At 46.8% G+C, this 23,884-nt stretch overlaps 1 non-coding gene across 1 annotated transcript; it reads right to left on the bottom strand.

Annotated features, from left to right (window-relative positions):
* Positions 1-17,816: 17,816 nt before the first annotated feature.
* On the bottom strand, positions 17,817-17,890 carry trnat-agu (transfer RNA threonine (anticodon AGU)). The gene has a single exon. It is a non-coding gene; the product is annotated as a tRNA-Thr (tRNA).
* Between the last annotated feature and the right edge of the window lie 5,994 nt (positions 17,891-23,884).

Below are 23,884 nucleotides of genomic sequence, written 5' to 3'. Positions count from 1 at the left end.
TCTCATGTTGTGTCTGGTTTTGTCTACAGTGTCCTTTGTGTAGATCAATTTATATGACTAAGTTGATAAACATTTAAATCTCCTTTTCCTGTGGGGTGAAGATTATCATTGTGATTGGCCAAGGGCTCCTTAATTTTTTATTGATACTTTTAATATCAAACATTAGAAATAACACGCAGATAACAAAAATAGTTTTAAAAAGTTTATTGCAAAACATCTTTTTAATAACATTTATAAAAATTGTTACCATCAAAAGTGGTACATTCAGAATTGTACATCAATGAATGGTTTTATTTCTAATTTCTAAAACATCAAAATATAAAAAGAAGAAAGACTGAGCAGAAATGGGATCTTCAAGCCTCCCTTTTCTAAAACACAAGCTGCAGGTACTGTAGACACAGACACTGAGGATAGTGTGGAAACAGAGGAGTGAAGTGGACTCAGGTCACAGACAGTATCAGTGTGGAAACAGTGGAGTGAAGTGGACTCAGGTCACAGACAGTATCAGTGTGCAAACAGTGGAGTGAAGTGGACTCAGGTCACAGACAGTGTCAGTGTGGAAACCGTGGAGTGAAGTGGACTCAGGCCACAGACAATGTCAGACAGTCTCAGTGCTCACAGTTGTTCTAAGACTGTGTGACTCTGTTGGTGAAGCTCTTCTGTGTCTAGACCTGCAGGAGGAGCTTCTCCCAGACAGCCCTGTCAGTCTCACAGCACCCATCCTCTCCCTGAGACTCGTCCCCAACATCATCGTAGTCAGTCCTGTGAGGGGTAGGGGCTCCTTCTTCAGAGGGCATTGTGGGCAGGACCCTGTCCACTCCAGGGCAAGTGTGGGGGACACCTGACAGAGAGACACAGCCTAAGAGACAGGCAGTGGACAGCTGATGGAAAGGGACGACACTCTAAGCTGATATTTTTGGTTTAGCAGGTCATTAAAATTGGACCCATCAATTTTTAATCATGGGTACAGTATGCATTTTTTTAATTGTATATGTGCGATTTTAAAATCTATAGGAATTAATTGCCTATAAACAATGCTAGAAATAGATAGTATCACAAAATAAATACTTGAAATTCGGTTTGTCAAATGAGTCAGGTATTGAAATAATATTACAAATTACAAATAGGGGTTATGAAAATGGTGAATATCAGAAATGACAGAGTAGATAAATTAATAATTTAAAAAATCATAGCCCCCACCTTGTAAAAATTGTTAAAAATTTGCTAAGAATATACCCAAGCTTTTGGTATAGTTAAAGGCAGATGCGTTCTTTGTTCTTTGGTACAGCTTTAGGAAAACAAGTAATATTTCAGACACAATGAGTTAAATATTTGTTAACAATGACAATACTCACACTAAACAACACACAGAATAAACATACAGCACACATGCATTGTACAAATTAACTAACAAGGTGTTTTAGGCAACTACTTCCTAACCACCCAGAGAAACCACAAAGTGTCACCAAGTATTTAACTTTTACAGAACACCTACACAGGCCAAAAGAAGAGATATACAGTAGCCGCTTTTTTAAAAATCAAATAGAATACGACCTACACTTAAATCTCTCTCTTTATGAACCTGGATGCTACAAAATCAATATCAAAATCAGAACAGTTGTTACAATCATTTAGTCAAAAGCCTTGAATAGGACATTTTTTAAATCAAATTGTATTTTTTAGGAAGAGTTGATGGTTCAGTGCAGATTTCACTTATGCTTATGAAGCTCCAGTGCTCTAAAACCACAGTGAAGAAATACTTTGACAGTATTTTCTGGACTAATTCTCTCTGCAGTCAGAGAACAGAATTCCTAGTCTTGGGGAATCCAGAGCTGTGCTCTGCCCAGACCTCACTCTCTCATAATAGATCAGCAGCTGATCAACCTCAAACATCTGATTGGCTGGATATGTCAGTATTTGGGTTTCAATGAGACTTGTCACGCCCTCTGCAGCCAGAGGGCGCTCCTTCTCTGTCCTGTCCCTGGTTTCCGGTCTGTTGTCCTTCCGGTTCCTCTCTTTCCCTTGGGCTATATATTTCCGGGTCTTGTACTCTGTCCTCGCTCAGCATTGACGTTCGGATGTCCTGAGACCCGCCTAGCACCAGGGCGCCCCACGTCCGCTCCCTGAGGGCATAGGTTTCTAAACAGCATTCCTGAACTCTTTGCACTAATGAGCCCGGGCCTTTTTCCCGTCTCGCCGCTACGCATATGGGTCTTTTTCTGCTCTCCTGCTCCCCACGGTTAGTCCCTTTGGACGTCCGTGACACTATCGTGTAAATTTCGCTTTGTTGCTGATAGGTTAAGCTTTCGAAACTCTGCCCCAAAGTCATGTGACTGATTTTTCGCCCTGTTTCGTTGGTTAAACGCAATGATCACAAGCACCACCATGGTAACTGGGATGTGTAGTTTTTAATTTGAATTTGTTTGAATTATAACTGTACGTACTGTCTTCATATTTAGCCAGAGCTTTAAAGAGAAGGCGCGCCAAAAAATTTCGGTGCCATCATATCCGCTTTAAAGGTACCCCCGTGCTGGAAGAATTTGACCTTGGAACGTTTGCCCAGCGTAGTTATAGTGGACATAAAAACAAGAGTTCGCTGGCATTATATCCTAGAAGACACAGACCGGCGCCAGACTGGTAAATGCTTGATGAACTAGGGATTGGATAGTTTCCAAGTGCTTGTACAATCGATGGAAATGTTCAAATAAATGTGCAAAAGAAATAAACAAAATAATCATTTTGTTTCTTTAAATTATTTCTTTATCATATTGGCTAGCTAATGTCCTCTCTTTGCTAGTTAGTGGCTGTGTTTCTGCGTTGGGTAGCAACGGGTGACTGTTCTCAGGCGGAAGATGTAAACAGCTTAATTTTCGTGTTAAATAATTTTTAAAAATTAAAATTCATTCTATACAGCAATCACATATTTGGGTACCGTTTCATAAAACTTTCATGCTTAAAATGTTTAGGGAGAAATGGAAAACTGGTGTGTATTTTTTCTTTAAACTATCAAGACCAGCCATACACAGTACAGTTTATGTACAGTGCCTTGCGAAAGTATTCGGCCCCCTTGAACTTTTCAACCTTTTGCCACATTTCAGGCTTCAAACATAAAGATATAAATTTTTTATTTTATGTGAAGAATCACCAACAAGTGGGACACAATTGTGAAGTGGAACAAAATCTATTGGATTTTTGAAACTTTTTTAACTAATAAAAAAATGAAAAGTGGGGCGTGCAAAATTATTCGGCCCCTTTATCTTCCAACAAGACAATGATCCCAAACATACAGCAAAATCTACAAAGGAATGGTTCACAAATAAACGTATCCAGGTGTTTGAATGGCCAAGTCAAAGTCCAGACCTGAATCCAATCGAGAATCTGTGGAAAGAGCTGAAAACTGCTGTTCACAAACGCTCTCCATCCAACCTCACTGAGCTCGAGCTGTTTTGCAAGGAAGAATGGGCAAGAATTTCAGTCTCTCGATGTGCAAAACTGATAGAGACATACCCCAAGCGACTTGCAGCTGTAATCGCAGCAAAAGGTGGCTCTACAAAGTATTAACTTTTGCACGCCCCACTTTTCATTTTTTTATTAGTTAAAAAAGTTTCAAAAATCCAATAGATTTTGTTCCACTTCACAATTGTGTCCCACTTGTTGGTGATTCTTCACATAAAATAAAAAAATTTATATCTTTATGTTTGAAGCCTGAAATGTGGCAAAAGGTTGAAAAGTTCAAGGGGGCCGAATACTTTCGCAAGGCACTGTAAATGCTGTGCTACAGTACGTGCAGAATTTTAGAAAACAGTGCATCAACAAAGTATACTGTTTAGGTTACTTTAGAAGACAAGGTACCAAAACAATATATGCTGTCTGGGTTGTTAGAATTAGCTGAAAGTAACTGATAAGCTTTGAATAACAAAATATAGTGCTTCTTCTCTCGCTTTTTGATGTAATCTGTTTTCTCTTAGGGAAAGGGGAACTTTTAGAAGGGACAAAGCGCTGAGCTTTTTTACAGCGCAACATCTTTTAAAAACCCTGTACTGCTTGTAACAAATTGAGTCTCTGGTTGCACTTTGCGAAGTGGCAGCAGGGCTTGCAATATTGAAATAAAGACCTTACTCAGGTGAGAACTCTCTCTTGTGGCTTCCTTGAGAGTTCCATGACAATTTGAGGCTGCTAAAACTCCATCTGGACCCTGACAATTTTAGCAAAATTGGACGAACCTCGGAGGATAAATTGTTTATCCTTCCAGAGACGCGTCTGGAGAATTGGCAGCTGTCTGACGCCAGTAAGTGATCCTTAAAAATTCATAGTTTGAGAAGCGAGCCACAGGGGTGTTCTCACGCGGGTTTGATGAATCTGGGACTCATATAAAGAACTTATCTTAACACAGACGTGTGGTTTTTGCTCTGCGGAGTAGTTGATGTGATAAGGTTCTAAGTAAGGCACCGATCAGTAAAAATGGGAAATTAAAATTCAAAGATGAAAATGGGACCGAGCAGTCCAGCAAAAGTACATGTACGACAAATTCAGAGAAACAATTATAGCCTGGGTTAGAGTAAAAAAAATGTTTTATGTTCATGAACTGTAAAGCTAGGGTAATAGGTGTAAGGGAACTTGCACATAATTTATATATGATAATTAGGGGCCCATAACTATGAAGGATCTTTGTAAGTGAATCAGAATGGACAGAGGAAAGTTGAATTAGGAAAAAGAAGTTTCCTGAAGAAGGGGAAACTTAGAAGAGAAGGAGAAGAAAGGAAAGAAAGTGAATTGGAAAACTTATGTAATGGAAAGAGGAATCACAGAAATAATGGGAAGCTTCAAAAAAGACTAGTCTTGAAACTAAAGAACAGCAAGCTGCAGCTAAAGTCATGGCCATGCCTACTAAAAAGAAAAAGTCTCCACCGAAATTAGAAAGCGGTCCGGAGCCACTTATTTGTGAAATGCCAATGTGCACTTTTCCAGGTCCAGAAGGAACTCCAGCATATGTACAGTACATTGACATTGGTCTCCTGGTGAATTATTTGCATTAGTTAAGTCTTTTCCTAAATTGCCTGATGATCGTAAAGAATTTAGAAGAAAGGGAAGCGCCTTTTTCTTGATTGTCTTAAGCCTAATTACAGTGACATAACCTTGTTGCTAGATCATATTGTTCCTAAAGGTTTACAACGTCCTCTAAAAAGGAGGAGGCAGATTGGCGGATACGTGACCCAAATGATGAAGAAGTATCCATCTAAATTAAACCACACGGACATGGAGAGGAAAAGTTAGGCGGCCGCTTCTAAAAAGAGGTAAGGACTCCTCTTTTCTAAAAAGTCCCTTGTCCTCTCCATGTTGCTGTGGTGGGTTCAGGGTTTTCCTGAAGCTGAAGCGAGTACAACAGAAAAATGAGTTAATGGTGTATGTGTCTTAGATGCCTGTTTTGTGAAGGTGGGGTAGAAAAGGAGGGATTGCTGAAGGAATAGCATCTCGCCCTGCCCGTGCGAAAAAATCCAGGTGTTGCATCCTGGTACACGACTGCAGTACGGCTGAAGGTAGTTACTAGAACTGTACTCGCAGAAGAGCCGAAAATGGTAACTCGATTCAACTGTGTGTTTAAAGCCAGGATTTGGAACCTGGTCCGTGTTCCCGAATTGTGATCGTTCGTCAGTTTGTCTCAACTGGGGGGTTCCGCGGGGCGCGTGGGAGACGTGAAAATGGTTTGGTGTGAAGAAAAAAAAAAGTTTGATTAATCCAAAGTGAAACTTGAAAGAAATATGTCAGACGGAATTTAGGCTGAACAAGAATGTAGAAAAGTGTATGAACATTTGGATAAAAATAAACAATATTTAGAGGAATATTTGAGAATTCAACAGAATATCATAGATGACACGCACAAATCTCTGATGGAAAAGCTAAAAGCAATGGCTGAACGAAACAAAGTTATATATGCAGAAAAAGAAACAGCAAAAGAAGAAATAGAACGCCTTAAGAGAGAATCTTGGAGAAGGGTGGGAATTAGTGTGGAGATTTTTGAAAGAGCATTACCCACCGAAAACTGATTAGACAGCATGTCAGCAGAAGGAAGCGAGGATGTTTCAGATTTTACAGAAAGGTTTATAGCTTTATGGATAGTATACTCGGGGTTAGCCGATGAGAAGGAAGTGAATGAAGATACTTCCACAGTAATAAAACAAATTTACTTGAGTGGGTTAAAACCTGATGTTGCCAAGAATGTACAACTATGCTTTCCTGATATTACGGACAGCGGAGACAGATTTGATTTAATAACTCGCGAAGCATGCATGCAGAAGTGCGAGCACTTCAAATGGGAGGTAAAAAGACTCCCAAGGAGGAGAAAAGGGAGCCGCCAGTTTGTCGAAATTATCGTGCGACTTTAATGTTATACCGAGATATAAAACCCCAAAGACAAAACTACTAATAAGCTGGTGTGCAGTTACTAAAAAAAAGGTGTTTTTTGGAGAAATTGTAAGAAAGAGGCTTGATTTCACAATTAAAGAACATGTCAGAAGCTGAAACGAGAGCCGTGCGTGAACTAACAGTTTTAATCTAGTAAACCCCTCTGTAGCCTTCCTAAATTTATCTCAGGATTTAAATAAAAGTGAAAAAATCTTACAGTGTGCAGTAACTGGGGGACACAGGAGCACAGCTGTCCTGTTTTTAGACTAAAACAGCATAAAGATGTGATATAAAGTTTTCTAACGGGTAACAGGAGGCTACAGGAGAAGGGGTGCAAGGGTTGTGTTTAAAGCAAATATAAGCTGTCACAGTCTGCTTGGGAAAAGATGTACAGTTTCAACTACTGATGTGGGTGGGGGACACCCCAGACCTATTTTAGGCCCAGACTGCAGCATTTTATAAGGAATTACTGCATGAAATAGCATTTATGTAAACTAACTCAATAGAGTTATGTGATATTGTGATTGTTTTACCTAATTAAGGAATCCATAAGGCCGGGCTACTCCAAGTATTGGATCTAAAGAGGAAAAAAAGGAGTATAAAACCAACTACATGATAAAGCCAGGGTGAATGCCTTCTCAGAACGAGCTTGTCCAGTGACGTATTGGTTTAAGGGGGGTAGTGCAGTCTAAAGACAAAATTGCCTTGACCCCTGCAGCAGAAACTGTTTTTGATGTTTTGAAACAAGCTTTCTTGCAGGCACTGGCCCTGGACTGGATTCCCTCAGACGGATCATCTGTATGTAATCTGTCTGTAAGTGAAAGAAATGGGTTGTGAGCCATTGTGCTGGTGCAGGAGCATGGAGATAGGCATCGTCTGGTGGGTTTATTATTATTCAGGACCCCTTGATGCGGTGGCCAAGGGGCCGTGTTTATGTGTTGTGCAGGCTACCTGCCTGGCTGTATAAACTGTGAATAATCTGGTGTAGAACTAGCAGACCGAATGAAAATATTTAATTGAAACTTGTAAATATGCTAAATGGAAAATTGTAGCAATTTACAGTGCCTTGCGAAAGTATTCGGCCCCCTTGAACTTTTCAACCTTTTGCCACATTTCAGGCTTCAAACATAAAGATATAAATTTTTTATTTTATGTGAAGAATCACCAACAAGTGGGACACAATTGTGAAGTGGAACGAAATCTATTGGATTTTTGAAACTTTTTTAACTAATAAAAAAATGAAAAGTGGGGCGTGCAAAATTATTCGGCCCCCTTGCGTTAATACTTTGTAGAGCCACCTTTTGCTGCGATTACAGCTGCAAGTCGCTTGGGGTATGTCTCTATCAGTTTTGCACATCGAGAGACTGAAATTCTTGCCCATTCTTCCTTGCAAAATAGCTCGAGCTCAGTGAGGTTGGATGGAGAGCGTTTGTGAACAGCAGTTTTCAGCTCTTTCCACAGATTCTCGATTGGATTCAGGTCTGGACTTTGACTTGGCCATTCAAACACCTGGATACGTTTATTTGTGAACCATTCCTTTGTAGATTTTGCTGTATGTTTGGGATCATTGTCTTGTTGGAAGATAAATCTCCGTCCCAGTTTCAGGTCTTTTGCAGACTCCAACAGGTTTTCATCCAGAATGGTCCTGTATTTGGCTGCATCCATCTTCCCCTCAATTTTAACCATCTTCCCTGTCCCTGCTGAAGAAAAGCAGGCCCAAACCATGATGCTGCCACCACCATGTTTGACAGTGGGGATGGTGTGTTGAGGGTGATGAGCTGTGTTGCTTTTACGCCAAACATATCGTTTCGCATTGTGGCCAAAAAGTTCGATTTTGGTTTCATCTGACCAGAGCACCTTTTTCCACATGTTTGGGGTGTCTCCCAGGTGGCTTGTGGCAAACTTTAGACGAGACTTTTTATGGATATCTTTGAGAAATGGCTTTCTTCTTGCCACTCTTCCATAAAGGCCAGATTTGTGCAGTGTAAGACTGATTGTTGTCCTATGGACAGACTCTCCCACCTCAGCTGTAGTTCTCTGCAGTTCATCCAGAGTGATCATGGGCCTCTTGGCTGCATCTCTGATCAGTCTTCTCCTTGTCTGAGCTGAAAGTTTAGAGGGACGGCCAGGTCTTGGTAGATTTGCAGTGGTCTGATACTCCTTCCATTTCAAGATGATCGCTTGCACAGTGCTCCTTGGGATGTTTGAAGCTTGGGAAATCTTTTTGTATCCAAATCCGGCTTTAAACTTCTCCACAACAGTATTACGGACCTGCCTGGTGTGTTCCTTGGTCTTCATGATGCTCTCTGCGCTTTCAACAGAACCTTGAGACTATCACAGAGCAGGTGCATTTATACAGAGACTTGATTACACACAGGTGGATTCTATTTATCACCATCAGTCATTTAGGACAACATTGGATCATTCAGAGATCCTCGCTGAACTTCTGGAGTGAGTTTGCTGCACTGAAAGTAAAGGGGCCGAATAATTTTGCACGCCCCACTTTTCATTTTTTTATTAGTTAAAAAAGTTTCAAAAATCCAATAGATTTCGTTCCACTTCACAATTGTGTCCCACTTGTTGGTGATTCTTCACATAAAATAAAAAATTTATATCTTTATGTTTGAAGCCTGAAATGTGGCAAAAGGTTGAAAAGTTCAAGGGGGCCGAATACTTTCGCAAGGCACTGTATATAGACTGTATATATACATTTGGTGTATGCCACAATTTTGGATGGCAGTGAAGGAATAGGGATTTCCCCAACATGGAAGGGACTCCAATCAAGAATGCTGGGTTTGTCTCTGAACTGTTAGAAGCTTTGCAACTACTGACTGAAGTAGCTGTGGTAAAGTATAAATCACATAATAAAGAAATGTTTCCAGTAACTCGAGGGAACAACTTTGCAGATGTAGCTGTCAGGTGCACAGTCCTGGTAGAACAGGAGTCTGAGACCCCTGTGAGACCTCTGTTGGTGAAAAGGGGACAGCTACAGGATATTCAGGCTGAGGCCTCTAAAGCAGAGAAAAGGACATGGTTAGAAAAGAGTGTGGTGCTGCCAGCACACTGGACGCTCTGCATGCCCTCACAGCCTAATGCCCTTTGTAGCTCGACAAATGCACTCTGTCGGACACCTGGGTGGGGACCGTGTTTGAAGCAGTAGCCACTTATGTGGTAACTCAATGTGATGCTTATCAAAGGAACTCAACTACAGTTCAGGTGCAGGTGCTACAGCTCAAAAGGCCTGCTCCTGAGAAACCTTTCACGCAGTAGCAAATGTTTACAATTTACAATTGTAAAGGGAAACCTTGGCTCTTATCATCTGTTTTCCCAGTGGGTTGCTGTCACTGCCTCTGTGTCTACCAAACACTTGATGATGGAGATAAGCCCTCGGTGGGCACTGACCTACCGCTTGTATTATGATCAAGGGACAGGCTGTGGCTGCATTATTCGGGGTGAGATGGACTGAGATCACCCTCAGTCTGCTGGAACAGTGCAATGAAGGAACAGAACTCTAAAAGATCGACTAGACATCAGACTGAAGGAACGCCATGGAATGCGGGCTGGATCAAACAGAACTGTGTAATAGAGCCTGTTTGATGTCATCACAAGCCAATCAACAAAACTTCCTGGAGGGATGAATTTGGCTAATGGATTGTTGAATTTGCTAATTCTCTATTGTAGTATTGTAGGTTGTTAATTGAAGTGGTGCATGGGGCTGGTGAACAGGTGCTGGACACTTGGAGACCTCCAGTAGAGAGAAGACACGACCTGATACCTGGCGAGTGGGGTGTAGGTGAGGAAGATATACCCTGCCAGATGTTGCAACCCTGCTGGGAAGGACCATATCAAGTGCAACTGACTACCGACTCTGCCATCTGAGTGACAGGATGAGATCGCTGGATCTACGCATTGCGCCGACACCGAACCACTGCACCAGAGACTGAGTGAACATTAATTATTATATTGTAACTGTTTCTGAGTTTGTTGAGCTTCCTGAGGGGGGATGACAGTGTACCTGTTAAGTGTAATGAGTTTTACTTTGATAAAATGGGGATATGGAATCAATACTTTATCAGTCAGCCACAAATAATAATCGGAGCTCATGTTGGGATTGTATTGCTATAAAAGATGCTCATGGGAGTAATCCCCTTTGATAGAGGTGATTATTTAGGTTTACTGGCATGGGTAAATAGCCCTGCTTTTAGTCTGAGTGTAACTCAGATGTATTAGAATGGAAATAACTGTATGCTCCTCGCTATAATCACAGTTTTAGGCCATTCTCTATTAGGGTGATAGACAGCTGTTTAGGTGAGCAAAGACTAAACAGTACTTGTATTCTAGACAATTATTAGCAAATGAATGACTTAGCAAAGCACATCTATGATGAAGAAAAATATATATCATAATTATAATCCAGATAATTGGGGCATTGGTGCATGGCTACAGTCTGTGCTAGGAACCTGGAGAGGGTCTCTGGTTCAATACATATTTGTGTGTCTGGTATTATTCGTTATGATCATACTGTTAATATCCTGCTTGAAAAACATGTGGACTAAAGCTGCTGCTTCTGCGCTAATTGTACTCCCTGAAGGGATCATGAAGGTCAAAAAATGATTTCATGGGAAAGGTTCTCTTATCTAGTGGCAGAACCTGATGGGTAGAACAATATAGTTTTAAGGGGGGTTACCCTTGGGAGTGATTCCCATAGATGCACATTATTATTATGGTTTGTTTGTTCATAATAAGATGTTTTGCAGGAACAGACCAAAGAGAAATTTTACAACTTCAGCTAGAATTGTTCTGCAAAACGGCACAGCTGAGGCAGTGGAACAATGTGTAGATTTTTCTAAGAGTTATTACCCAGCTGTTGACCAATCTTGTAAAAAAACCCTAAGAAAAATGCTGGGCTCCAGCCCACAGGGATTTACCTGTGCTGTAAGAACTAATGCGTGAATAAGGAGACTGGATTCTGGTGAAAGACAGGAAAAAGAAATGGTGTTCACTCAGGTGGAGGGGGTTGTGCCAGGTGCCCTAAATTCATGCTTCCCACTGTAAAAAGGTCACAAACGAACTGAGCAAAGAGCAGGAGTGATGTCTCCACAGGGATAGATGGGGATCACATGCTTGGGACTGATGTGCACAGCCTTTTTCCTTTTTATGTGGAAGCCTGTCACCCAGAAGCCCAGAAAGAGGAAGAATCTAAACGCGAAGCCTCTTTGTATACAAACTGGCTGAATGAAACTGATAATGAGGGGGGTATGAGTAATTTGTGGTACAAATTTATAAATCATACTGTAAAGTTAAAGAAATGTAATGCATCTTGTTATGTATGTGTTTTAATGCCTCATTCTACAGCCTCACCCATTTCTCTCCTGGTTAGAATCACTGTTTGGGCCAGGGGGAATGTTTTTCTTTAAGTTACTAACACCGATTATAGTAGCTGTGATACTTGTCTTTCTGTTTTTGTGTTGCTGTACGACATATATTATTCCAATGCTTTGAAATATGGTAATGAATATGTTTGCGCATCAGTATTTTCTGATAAGAACGCAAGAATCCGAAGTATGGGAGCCTCCTGGGTGTCCATATTGTAACGCCCTCGCCTGGTGGTGAGGAGGAAGCGCCCCAAGGCGCTCGTAGTACCGCTGGGCATGCTGGGAGTGGTAGCTGGGGAGAGTCTGAGGGTCAGCACAATGACCAGCGGCTGACCCTACCTGTGTAAATAATGTCCTAGTAATTCTAGTGCCCTGTGTAGTCCTGTAAAAGTATAGTGTGTTGTTAGGTAATTACCACCCTAAATAGGTGTACGTGTTCCGTCAGTCTCCTCATGTGTGTGTAGATCCTGTGTTTGGTTTTGTGTGGTTGTAAACGAATAAAGCAAATGCTTGTTTGTTAATCGCGTCTCCACTTGTCCTTGTTCTGAAAAAAACCTGCAAACGCTACATTGGTGTCAGAAGCGGGCAGAATGGACAACTCGTGGCAGACACTACCCGATTCTGTTAAGCGCCAGCTGACACTGGAAGAAACAGGACCCATCGGCAGAGCCTGAGCAACTCCTGGGTGCGACAGATGGCCACAGCCCTCACCAGGGCTATTCAATAGTGGTTCTGCCGGTAGAATTGGGGTGACTGGCCGCTACTCCTGGTCAGCGGGCACCCCAGATAGAGGATACTCTCCCTGCCGGAGCCGATCAGCGATTCCCACACCCATCGGCGCGGGTGCGACCAGGTCGCTACAATGGGGAAGCGCCGTGTGAAATCTACGAGGCGCAGTTCCAGCTCGCGGCCCGGACGAATGGCTGGAGCCGGGCGGAGATGGAAGGAGTGGCCTGCCAGGTGCTCCTGGACGTCCCGGAGGAGGACAGAGGCGAATACACAGCGCTGGCGGCGGCTCTCCAGCTGTGGTTCGGTGTAGAGGAGGCGCCGGACTTGATGCGGGAGAGGCTGGCCCTGCGGCGGCACCAATCAGGAGAGCGACTGGGCCCGGTTGCCACTGATGTCGCGTTCTTCGCCCGCCGAGGATACCCAACTTTCCCCCGGGAGGCGCAGCGGGAGATGGCTCTCCAGGCTTTTCTCAAGGCCCTCTCACCCCAGGAGCTGCGGCGCCACGTGCAGCTGGCCGCGCCAACATCGCTGGAGCAGGCCTTGGCCCTTGCTACACGGGCTGAGGCCGTGTTCGGGGTGACTGGAAGTGCCAGCAGACGCAGTGCGCCCTGCCGGCTGACCGAGACAGCGACGGAGGAATCCAGCGAGGGGGAAGAGGAGCCAGCCCGGGCAGCGACCCCCGCGGAACAGCCCCGCACGCTGATTTGCAACGATCGGCGTAGGGAAACGGGAATGGGGCGACTCAGTGTGGGGAAGGCCGCCCGTCGAGCACCTCAACCCCCGCTCCGGAGAGCGCTGTTAAGACCGGCGCCCCTCACGCCACCGTGGGGCGAGTCGGCTGTAGCCGGGGCCTGTACCTCCACTGCAAAATCGAGGACCAACCCTGCCTGGCCCTGCTCGACACCGGTTCATCGGTAACCCTACTCCGGCCGGGCGTCCTCCCCGACACCAAGGGCACCAACCCCCCAGGATGGGAGGCCTCCAGCCTGCGGCTAAGGACCGTGACGGGCCAGCTCGCTGCAGTCCGGGGGAAACAGGTGCTTGCCTTCCGTCTAGGTGCAGCGATGGTGTGCCACCCCTGCTACCTCGCACCCATCCAGGAGGACTGCATTCTGGGGCTGGACGTACTGCAGCGAGTGGGGGCCAGTTTGGACTTTAGCCGGCAGGAGTTGGTGTGGCAGGGGGAGTGACTGCACCTGGTGGAGGGCAGGCCCGGCGAAGGCCGAGGGACGCGGGCTTGCCGGAGCCGGGAGAAAAAGAGGCAGTGGCGGCGGCGGTGGCGGCAGTCGCCGGGGCAGACCAGGCCTGTGAGCCGGGGAGCGAGCGTGCTGGATCCTGCTCCCGAGTCAGCCGGGGGGCCAGACAAGGCGGCGGCGGCGGGAGCCGAGCGTTGCGTGGAAGCGAGGCACGCCGTTGAGGATCTCTACCAGCGGAGCTGCGAGGGCCTCGATCAGGACCAGCGGCAGCGGCTCCAGGCGCTACTCGCCCAGAACGAGGATCTCTTTGCGGCGATAGATGAGGACTGCACCCGCACTGCCCTGGTCCAACACGAGATCAACACTGGCGACGCTCGGCCCATCCGCATCCCACCGGGACGCATGGTTCACGCCAAGCGGACCGCCGCCGAGGAAAAGATCCGGGAGATGGCCGCAGCGGGGGTGATTGAGCCCTCCGCGAGCCCGTGGTCGGCGCCAGCTGTACTGGTAAAAAAAAAGACGGCTCGTGGAGGTTCTGCGCCAACTACCGCAAGCTGAACGAGGTCACCCGGAAAGATTCGTACCTCCTGCCAAGGATAGATGACGCCCTAGACTACATCACCGGGTCGACCTGGTTCAGCTCCCTGGACCTCCGCTGCAGCTACTGGCAGGTACCGCTTGCTCCCGATGCTCGCCCGAAGACGGCCTTTTCTATCGGCCAGGGCCTCTGGCAGTTTACTGTCATGCCTATTGGCCTGTGCAATGCCCCGGCGACGTTCGAGAGGCTGATGGAGAGGGTGCTGGCATCTGTCCCGCAGAACCAGTGTGTGCTGTATCTGGACGATCTGCTGGTTCATGCCCGGGGCTTCGACCAGGCCTTGACGAACCTCCAGGCGGTGCTGGCCTGCATCCGCTGTGCTGGCCTGAGGCTCAACCCCCGCAAGTGCGAGCTCCTGCGGCGGGAGGTGAGCTTCCTGGGACATGTTGTTGGACCGCGAGGGGTGGCTACGGACCCAGGTAAGGTCGCCGCAGTGAGGGACTGGCCGACTCCACACACCGTCGCGGAGCTCCGCAGCTTTCTGGGGTTGGCCTCGTACTACCGGAGGTTCGTCTGGGACTTTGCCAGCATCGCTGCCCCGCTGCACCGCCTCACCGACAAGGGCCGCCGTTTTGACTGGGACTCGGGCTGTGAGACTGCCTTCGGCCGGTTGCGTGAAGCTCTGGTGGGGGCCCCCGTGCTGGCCTACCCCGACCCGCGGTTGCCGTATGTTCTCGACACCGACGCGAGTGACTCGGGGGTGGGTGCGGTGTTGACGCAGGAGGGGCTGGATTGGGAGCGCGTAGTGGCCTACTATAGTCGGGCTTTGACTAGGGCTGAACGGAACTACTGCGTGACCCGTCGCGAGCTGCTGGCGGTGATGGCGGCGGTCCACCACTTCAGGCCGTACCTGTTCGGGACCCGGTTCCGGTTGAGGACCGACCATGCGTCCCTCACCTGGCTGCTCCACTTTAAGGAGCCAGAGGGGCAGATGGCGCGATGGATAGAGATCCTGCAGGAGTACGACTTAACTGTCGTGCACCGTGCAGGGTCTCGCCATCTCAATGCCGACGCTCTCTCGTGGCGCCCCTGCGAGGCCGCGGACTGCCACCACTGCGCCCGGCGGGAGCAGCGTGAGGAGGCTGTCCGCACCGCGGCAGGGGTGAGCACCGCGGCCACGGCCCGGGAGGGCGCAGCGTCAGGCAGCTGATCCTGACGTGGGGCCGGTGCTCCGCTGGAGGGCAGCAGGAGTGCGGCCTACACGAGAGGAGCTCGCCCCGCACCCGAAGTCCGTCAAGGCCCTCTGCGCCCTGTGGGAGGCCTTGGAGGTAAAGGACGGGGTGCTGCGCCGGGGGTGGCGGGTACCCTCCAGTGGCGAGGTACGGTGGCAGCTGGTGGTGCCTCGGTCGCTCCGGGGGGCGGTGCTCCGAGCGGTGCACGGCCAGCCGGGCGTGGGGCACTTCGGCGGTAAAAAAACCCTGCAGCGTCTCCGAGGCCGTTTTTATTGGGGTCTTTGCCACCGGGACGTGCAGCGGTACTGCCGAACGTGTGCGGTGTGCGTGCCGCAGAAGGGTCCCCCCGAGCGCTCCCGGGCCCCCCTCCAACAACACCAGGTGGGGGCTCCTATGGACTGGGACCGCCACCTCCCCCTTGCGCTCTGGGCGTACAGGACCGCGGTCCAGGAATCCACCGGGTGCACCCCGGCCTCGCTCATGCTGGGCCGGGAAATGCGAACCCCGGTGGACCTGGTCTTCGGCCCGCCGCCCGGAGACGGGTCGGCACCGCCGGCTGGACTGGAGTACGAATGGGACCTGCGGCAGCGGATGCAGCGGGTGCACAGCTTTGCACGGACCCACCTGACACAGGCGGGGGTCCGGCAGAAGCGGTACTACGACCTGCGCTGCAGGGGGCCTGCCTTCCAGCCCGGGGACTGGGTTTGGGTGTACAACCCGCGCCGCCGCAAAGGCCTCAGCCCTAAGCTCGCGCCGTCATGGGAGGGGCCCGCTGAGGTACTCGGGGTGGTGGGCGAGGTCTGCTACCGTGTCCGGTTGCGAACGCGGGGGAGAGTGGTGGTCCTGCACCGAGACCGCCTGGCCCCCTACCGGGCCCGGGAGGAGGAGCCGTGTGGGGAGGCTCTAGAGGAGCAGCCGGGACTGGAGCCGACCGATAGTGGGGCGTCCGTGGGTCGCCAGCCGTCACCGCGGCGCAGCGGCCGCTCACGCAGGGTTCCGCAGCAGTTGGCCGAATATGAGTACAGCCTGAGGGGGGTGTTTGACGTCGGCGAGACGCCAGACGCTTCAGGTGGGGGCAGTGTAACGCCCTCGCCTGGTGGTGAGGAGGAAGCGCCCCTAGGCGCTCGTAGTACCGCTGGGCATGCTGGGAGTGGTAGCCGGGGAGAGTCTGAGGGTCAGCACGATGACCAGCGGCTGACCCTACCTGTGTAAATAATGTCCTAGTAATTCTAGTGCCCTGTGTAGTCCTGTAAAAGTATAATAATGTTTCTTTATTAGCCCTATACAATTTCTTGCATTAGGAATGCGTCTTTTCACATACCCCAGCTTTTGCACAGACACAGACACAGAGACAAGGAGAGAAGCTGGCTTCAGACGAAGGGAACTGCTTTTTGGCAGTCTCTCGAGAAACTAAGCAAAGTGTTTAAAGATACTTTCTCAGCTTGACATCAAGGCACAAAACAAAAACCTTCTTGCGTCCTCTCAACCCAAAAGCGCTTTGCCACTTTTTGCGTTATGCAGGGAACGATGTCTGCCCAGATCACTTTTGTGTCAATGCAAATCGTAGTGTGCCCTCCGTTTTAATGTTGGCTGTGCTGGCGTGCTGCTTCTGTCTGTGAAACTTGAATGTTCTGCTTCTTCACACCAAATCGTCGGCGGGGGTTGAGCTTGTTAAATCTTTGCGCATAGCGCTCCTTTGGAAGTACTTTGTCCAAGTTCAAAAGCAATCGTGGGATTTACTTCATGCGTGCAAAAAGCATGCCTCGCACGACAGATTTAAATGGGGAATGGAGCCTGCTTCTTGCTGTTTTTCCTGTGGTTGCAGTTACAAAGTTGATCGTGCTTTCACATTCTGTTAACAGTATTCACTGGCTGAGCTTTATCAGTTGGTTCGTAAAGGAATCTCTGCTTCGGTTCCAGAAAAGTCATCTGTAGTGTGTTTTTTTCCGTGCCCATGGCAGTCTTTTAAAGCTGGTAGTAATGGCGGCGAAGTTAATTTTTTATCCTCTTTAAAAGAATAAGGACGGGCTGGGGCGAGCTCCATTTACCACTCTTTCAGCTAACCGCCGAACTCGCGAACTGATTACACTGCAGAGCCACAGGCGCCTCGCTTTTCTCCATTCTCTGGGTTAGGGTGAAAAAAAACTTTGCTGGTATTAGCTGGCCTGCTGGGAGTACCTCTTCTTCACTGATAAGCAAGATTTGTGTTTCATCTTTCGCAAGCTGTATAGATTTCTTTCAAAACAAGTTGTTCCAGAAAGGAAACGGACACTTGCATTCACCTGAATTAAAAGGCATGGGATTTGCCCATAAGGATAAATTCTGTACAGTAAGACAGGAAGAAAGGCACCGCTGGGAATCGGACCCAGGATCTCCTGTTTACTAGACAGGCGCTTTAGCCAACTAAGCCACGGCGCCGGCAAAGTGCTGTCCTTTGACAGCCACTTGGACACGTCTCTACTGCTCTGAGACATCTGCGTTCGGTGTGCACCGAGCCTGCTCGCCTTGCAAGTTGCCTCATTTACATGCGATAGTTCCACCACTAAGAGAAAGGATGAGAAATGGCTTTTATCTGTCACTTTTCATGTCAGAGGATCTCAATCTGCTTTCCCTGTACAAGAGGATGTCCAACTCATGTAGCTAAAGACTGAAATCTTGATCTCACAACCCTCGGCATGACTCCGCTGTGTTCCGCTTTAGACAAAGGGGGGAAAAGACTTCTTTCATCACACGTTTTGCACTGTTTACGGTGTTTGCAGTGCTCTTTCTTAAATGAAAACCAGGAATCGGCACCATATGAGGTGAGACTAGATAATATTGGAACAAGTAGCCTCGCCATTCCATGCGTGACGTGAGCAAAGTGTAATTCCTGTCTTTATAGTGTGCTTGTTAGAGACATAGCTGGCACCCAGAGCGCTTTAAATCCGGGAGTCAGCAGCCCAAGACAAGAGAGTTTCCTTCGTCTATGTTTTTTGCGTGAAGGGGGAAACCATGCGTGTGCTGCAAACGATCTTAGTTTCGAAGTGCCGTCCCACATAACCGATCCGAACAATCTGCTTTACAGAGGAGCACTGCCGGAGCTTATCGTTGGCAAACTGAAGACCAGGCTGACCTCTTCTGTGACTGTTGAACACTGAGTCTCAAGGTTGTGAATTCAAGCTCCACGCTGGCGGGAAATTCCATAGGTAATGATCACATTTTCTTGCATGCTTCTGTAGGGTTTGGGCATTTACTTGGACAATTATTAATTGTAGCAGTAAATCACAAAATTGATTCTTTTGATGGCTTTAGAATCCAACCATGCAATATAACTCAAACAACGCACACACACAGGTACTAATACACGAGGATACATTTATTAATACATAGAATATGCATATAAACAGATCTTATCGAGAGGGTTATCAGAATACAAAAGATATATATTCAGTCAGTTACAAAGAGTTACATATATCAAGAGGACATACATTCAGTATATCATTCATTTAGACCGTTTCGTAATTGAACTTGGTTATAACTTCTACATTAGATACTCAAAACAAGTACATAACTCTTGTTGGGATAACAATTGAATTCTCGAGCAGTAATGCAGTGAAGTTGAATACTCATCCAATCTCTGGGGATTCAGATCTCCTGCGGGCACAAAGAAACAGTTGCAGGCTGTTGCTGTCCAATCTGCGCTCTCTGGCTCGGTGCCAGGCTGTGCTGTGCGGCTTGTGACGGTGCGCTGCTGATGCTCTCTGAATACTGGCTAGTTAGTTTTGGCTGAAACTAGCGAAGTTTGTGCACAGGAGAAAAGATGACTGTGAGTCCCAGCAGGTCAGGAAGAAGACCAGTTCGTTCTGAAGCGCTAGTTCTGAATAGTAATTCAGCTGTCCACAGTTCTGACCTTTTCACCAGGCCTGCTGCTGGTGCTAACCTCGGGTGGATCCTCTGGTTACTCTCTGGCAACCTCCGCTCTCGACTCTTAGAACAAAGGAAAGTTCTGGCACTCGGACACACTGGCCGTTCCGTGGTTGTCCGGGCTGAGTCTCAGGATGGTCAGGAGGCGCGCTGCGAGAATGTCCTGCCCTTGGGAGCCTTCTGCTCCTGGGCCGTCCTGCCCTGGAATTCTCCTTTGAATTCCCTTTAGAAAAGTCCACAGAATTTTACACTTAAGGCTCTCTGTGTTGCCTGTTTTTACCTGGAAGAACTTCAGCTCGTTGATTGGCTGAAAGTTCCATGGGCATCAGAGTCCCACGTGGGTTACTCGGCCCTACCAGTCCCTGATTGGTTGATCAAGGTGAGATATGAGTCACTTACTCCTGACACTTAGGAATGCAATCCAGATGTCCATCTGGCACTCCCTAGACAGATAGGCGCCAATGGATGCCTATTGATCATGATAGCCAGGCTTAGCTAAGTGCACCCCCCTTTGGGAGCTGTCCCTTATCAAAAGAAAACATCTTTAAATCAGCCTGCATGAATAGTTTCTCTGTGGCTGCACCACAGAGATGAACAGAGAGATGAGGCCTCATTTGGGAAAGCACTGAAACACTTAATTCTGTCTTATTAACAAGCATTGCCGCTACACTGGGATAGGACATTCCACACTGGAGTATTATTATTGAGAGACAGGATCACTGTCTGTTCCCCAGGCTGGGGCAGGAGATCCCACACTGTATCATTATTATTGAGAGACAGGCTCACTGTCTCTTCCTAAGGCTGGGAAAGGAGGTCTCACGCTGTATTATTATTATTATTGAGAGACAGGTTCACCGTCTGTTCCTCAGGCTGGGACAGGAGATCACACACTGTATTATTATTTCTGAGAGACAGGCTCACTGTCTGTTCTTCAGGCTGGGGCAGGAGATCACATTGTATTATTATTTTTGAGAGACAAGCTCACTGTTCCTCAGGCTGGAACAGGAGATGACACACTGTATTATTATTATTGAGAGACAGCCTCAGTGCCCCCCAGGCTGGGTCAGGAGATCACACACTGATCTATTATTATTGAGAGACAAGCACACTTTTTGTTCCTCAGACTGGGACAGGACATCCCACACTGGATTATTATTATTGAGAGACAGGATCACTGTCTGTTCCTCAGGCTAAGAAAGGAGCTCACACACTGGATTATTATTATTGAGAGATAGGTTTACTCTCTGTTCCCCAGGCTGGGACAGGAGATCACACACTGTATTATTAATATTGAGAGGCAGGCTCACTGTCTCTTCCTCAGGCTGGGACAGGAGGTAACACACTGTATTATTATTATTACTGAGATACAGGCTCACTGTCTGTTCCTCAGACTGGGACACGAGATCACACAATGTATTTTTATTATTGAGAGACAAGCTCACTTTTCCTCAGGCTGGGACTGGAGATCACACACTGTTCTATTATTAGTGAGAGACATGCTCACTGTTTGTTCCCCAGACTGGGACAGGACATTCCACACTGGATTATTATTATTGAGAGATAGGTTTACTGTCTGTTCCCCAGGCTGGGACAGGAGATCACACACTGTATTATTATTATTGAGAGACGGGTTCACTGTCTGTTCCTCAGGCTGGGACAGGAGATCACACACTGTATTATTATTATTGAGAGACAAGCTCACTGTTCCTCAGGCTGGGACAGGAGATCACATTGTATTATTATTATTGACAGATAAACTCACTGTTCCTCACTGTTATTATTATTGAGAGTCTGGCTCCCTGTTCCCCAAGCTGGGACAGGAGGTCACACACTGTATTATTATTATTATTGAGAGACAGGCTCGCTGTCTGTTCCTCAGGCTGGGACAGGAGATCACACACTGTACTATTATTATTGAGAGACAGGCTCAGTGTTCCCCAGGCTGGGACAGGAGATCACACACTTTATTATTATTATTGAGAGACAGGCTCACTGTTTGTTCCTCAGGCTGGGACTGGAGATCACACACTGTTCTATTATTATTGAGAAACAGGCTCGCTGTCTGCTCCTCAGGCTGGGACAGGAGATCACACACTGTATTATTATTATTGAGAGACAGGGTCACTGTCTGTTCTTCAGGCTGGGATAGGAGATCACGCACTGTATTATTATAATTGAGAGACAGGCTCGGTGTCTGTCCCTCATGCTGGGAGAGGAGATCACACACTGTATTATTATTATTGAGAGACAGGTTCGGTGTCTGCTCCTCAGGCTGGGACAGGAGATCACACACTGTTGTAGTGTGCTCTCACGAGGCACCAGTTCTGTAGGGGTTTGTGCATTTACTGGGACAATTATTAATTGTGGCAGTTAATCACAAAATTGATTCTTTTAATGGTCTCAGAATCCAACCATGCGAGATAACTCAAACAACGCACACACAGGTACTAATACACGAGGATACATTCATTAATATATATAATATGCATGTAAACCAAACAGATCTTATCGTAAGGGTTATCAGAATACAAAAGATATATATTCATTCAGTTACAAAGAGTTACACATATCAAGAGGACATACGTTCGGTATATCATTCATTTAGACCGTTTCGTAATTTAACTTGGTTACAACTTCTGCATTAGATACTCAAAACAAGTACATAACTCTTAGAAATTACATTGATATCAACTGGTTGGGATAACAATAGAATTCTGGAGCAGTAATGCAGTGAAGTTGAATACTCTTCCGATCTCTGGGGATTCAGATCTCCTGCGGGCACAAAGAAACAGTTGCAGGCTTGTTGCTGTCCAATCCACACTCTCTGGCTCCGTGCCAGGCTGTGCTGTGCGGCTTGTGACGGTGCGCTGCTGATGCTCTCTGAATACTGGCTAGTTAGTTTTGGCTGAAACTAGCGAAGTTTGTGCACAGGAGAAAAGATGACTGTGAGTCCCAGCAGGTGAGGAAGAAGACCAGTTCGTTCCTGATGAAGCGCTAGTTCTGAATAGTAATTCAGCTGTCCACAGTTCTGACCTTTTCACCAGGCCTGCTGCTGGTGCTAACCTCGGGTGGATCCTCTGGTTACTCTCTGGCAACCTCCGCTCTCGACTCTTAGAACAAAGGAAAGTTCTGGCACTTGGACACACTGGCCGTTCCGTGGTGGTCCAGGCTGAGTCTCAGGATGGTCAGGAGGCGCTCTGCGAGAATGTTCTGCCCTTGGGAGCCTTTCTGCTCCTGGGCCGTCCCGCCCTGGAATTATCTCACAGCCCTGGAATTCTCCTTTGAATTCCCTTTAGAATAGTCTTGGAGCTCTGTGTTGCCTGTTTTTACCTGGAGGAACTTCAGCTCGTTCATTGGATGAAAGTTTCATGGGCATCAGAGACCCACGTGGGTTACTCTGCCCTACCAGTCCCTGATTGGTTGATCAAGGTGAGATATGAGTCACTTACTCCTGACACTTAGGAATGCAGTCCAGATGTCCATCTGGCACTCCCTAGACAGATAGGCGCCAATGGATGCCCATTGATCATGATAGCCAGGCTTAGCTAAATGCATCCCCATTTGGGAGCTGTCCCTTATCAAAAGAAAACATCTTTTAATCAGCCTGCCTGAATAGCTTCTCTGTGGCTGCACCACAGAGATGAAGAGAGAGATGGGGCCTCATTTGGGAAAGCACAGCAACACTTAATTCTGTCTTATTAACAAGCATTGCCGCTACAATTAGTAGAAAGAAAGATACAATGTTTTGAAAATGTAATATGTTTTAAAGGATTAAAGGGAAAATAAATACTTTATATACGCAAACTAATTCAACTGAGCTCCTCTAAACAATATCGCCTGAAGAATTGCCAAAGCACAGTGTATCAATTTGGGTGACACTGGGGGAAAAGGATCACAACATTCTACACATTCTCACAATATTACACGCACGGAAACCAATATTTACCACTAGGATAGAATGCAGCATAGAACAGTTGGATAGAAGGTTAGTGTAACTCTATAGTGCATCACAGAGGTCAGTCTCTTCCCCCTCATTATGCAGGCTGACTTCACTGTCCTCCAGCGATAGTCAGCTGTAATCACTGATGCAGACATGATGTTAATACTCTGACAGCATCTTGGCTGATTTGGTTAAAGTGTTTTCCTATTAAACAGGAGATTCTGCGCTCAAATCCCAGCAGTGTCTTTCTTCCTGTCTTGTCTTACAAAATGTATCACTATGGATGATTACATGCAGCTTGATTTTGTTTAATGCAAGTTTTCATTCCCTTTCTGATGGCTCTCTAAAGTAATTTTTAAAAGTACTAATCGGGATGGATTACTGTACATATCCTCAGTAAAGGGGAATATATAAGTAGTGACTATCCAAATTGCATTTTTGTGTGAAACACATTTCAGAAAATCGAAAACCAATTTTCAAAACTCACAATAACAAGACAAAGGCAAAACATAAGTTCACTTTCACTTTATGCATATTTACCACAACCTTGCCTTCTGATCATAAAAAGT

Source organism: Lepisosteus platostomus, chromosome 5 (assembly GCF_059453375.1).
Source record: "Lepisosteus platostomus isolate fLepPlt1 chromosome 5, fLepPlt1.hap1, whole genome shotgun sequence".
Lineage (NCBI taxonomy): Eukaryota > Metazoa > Chordata > Actinopteri > Semionotiformes > Lepisosteidae > Lepisosteus > Lepisosteus platostomus.
Note: the sequence above shows the minus strand (reverse complement) of the source record. Positions and strands in the feature narration are given on the sequence as shown.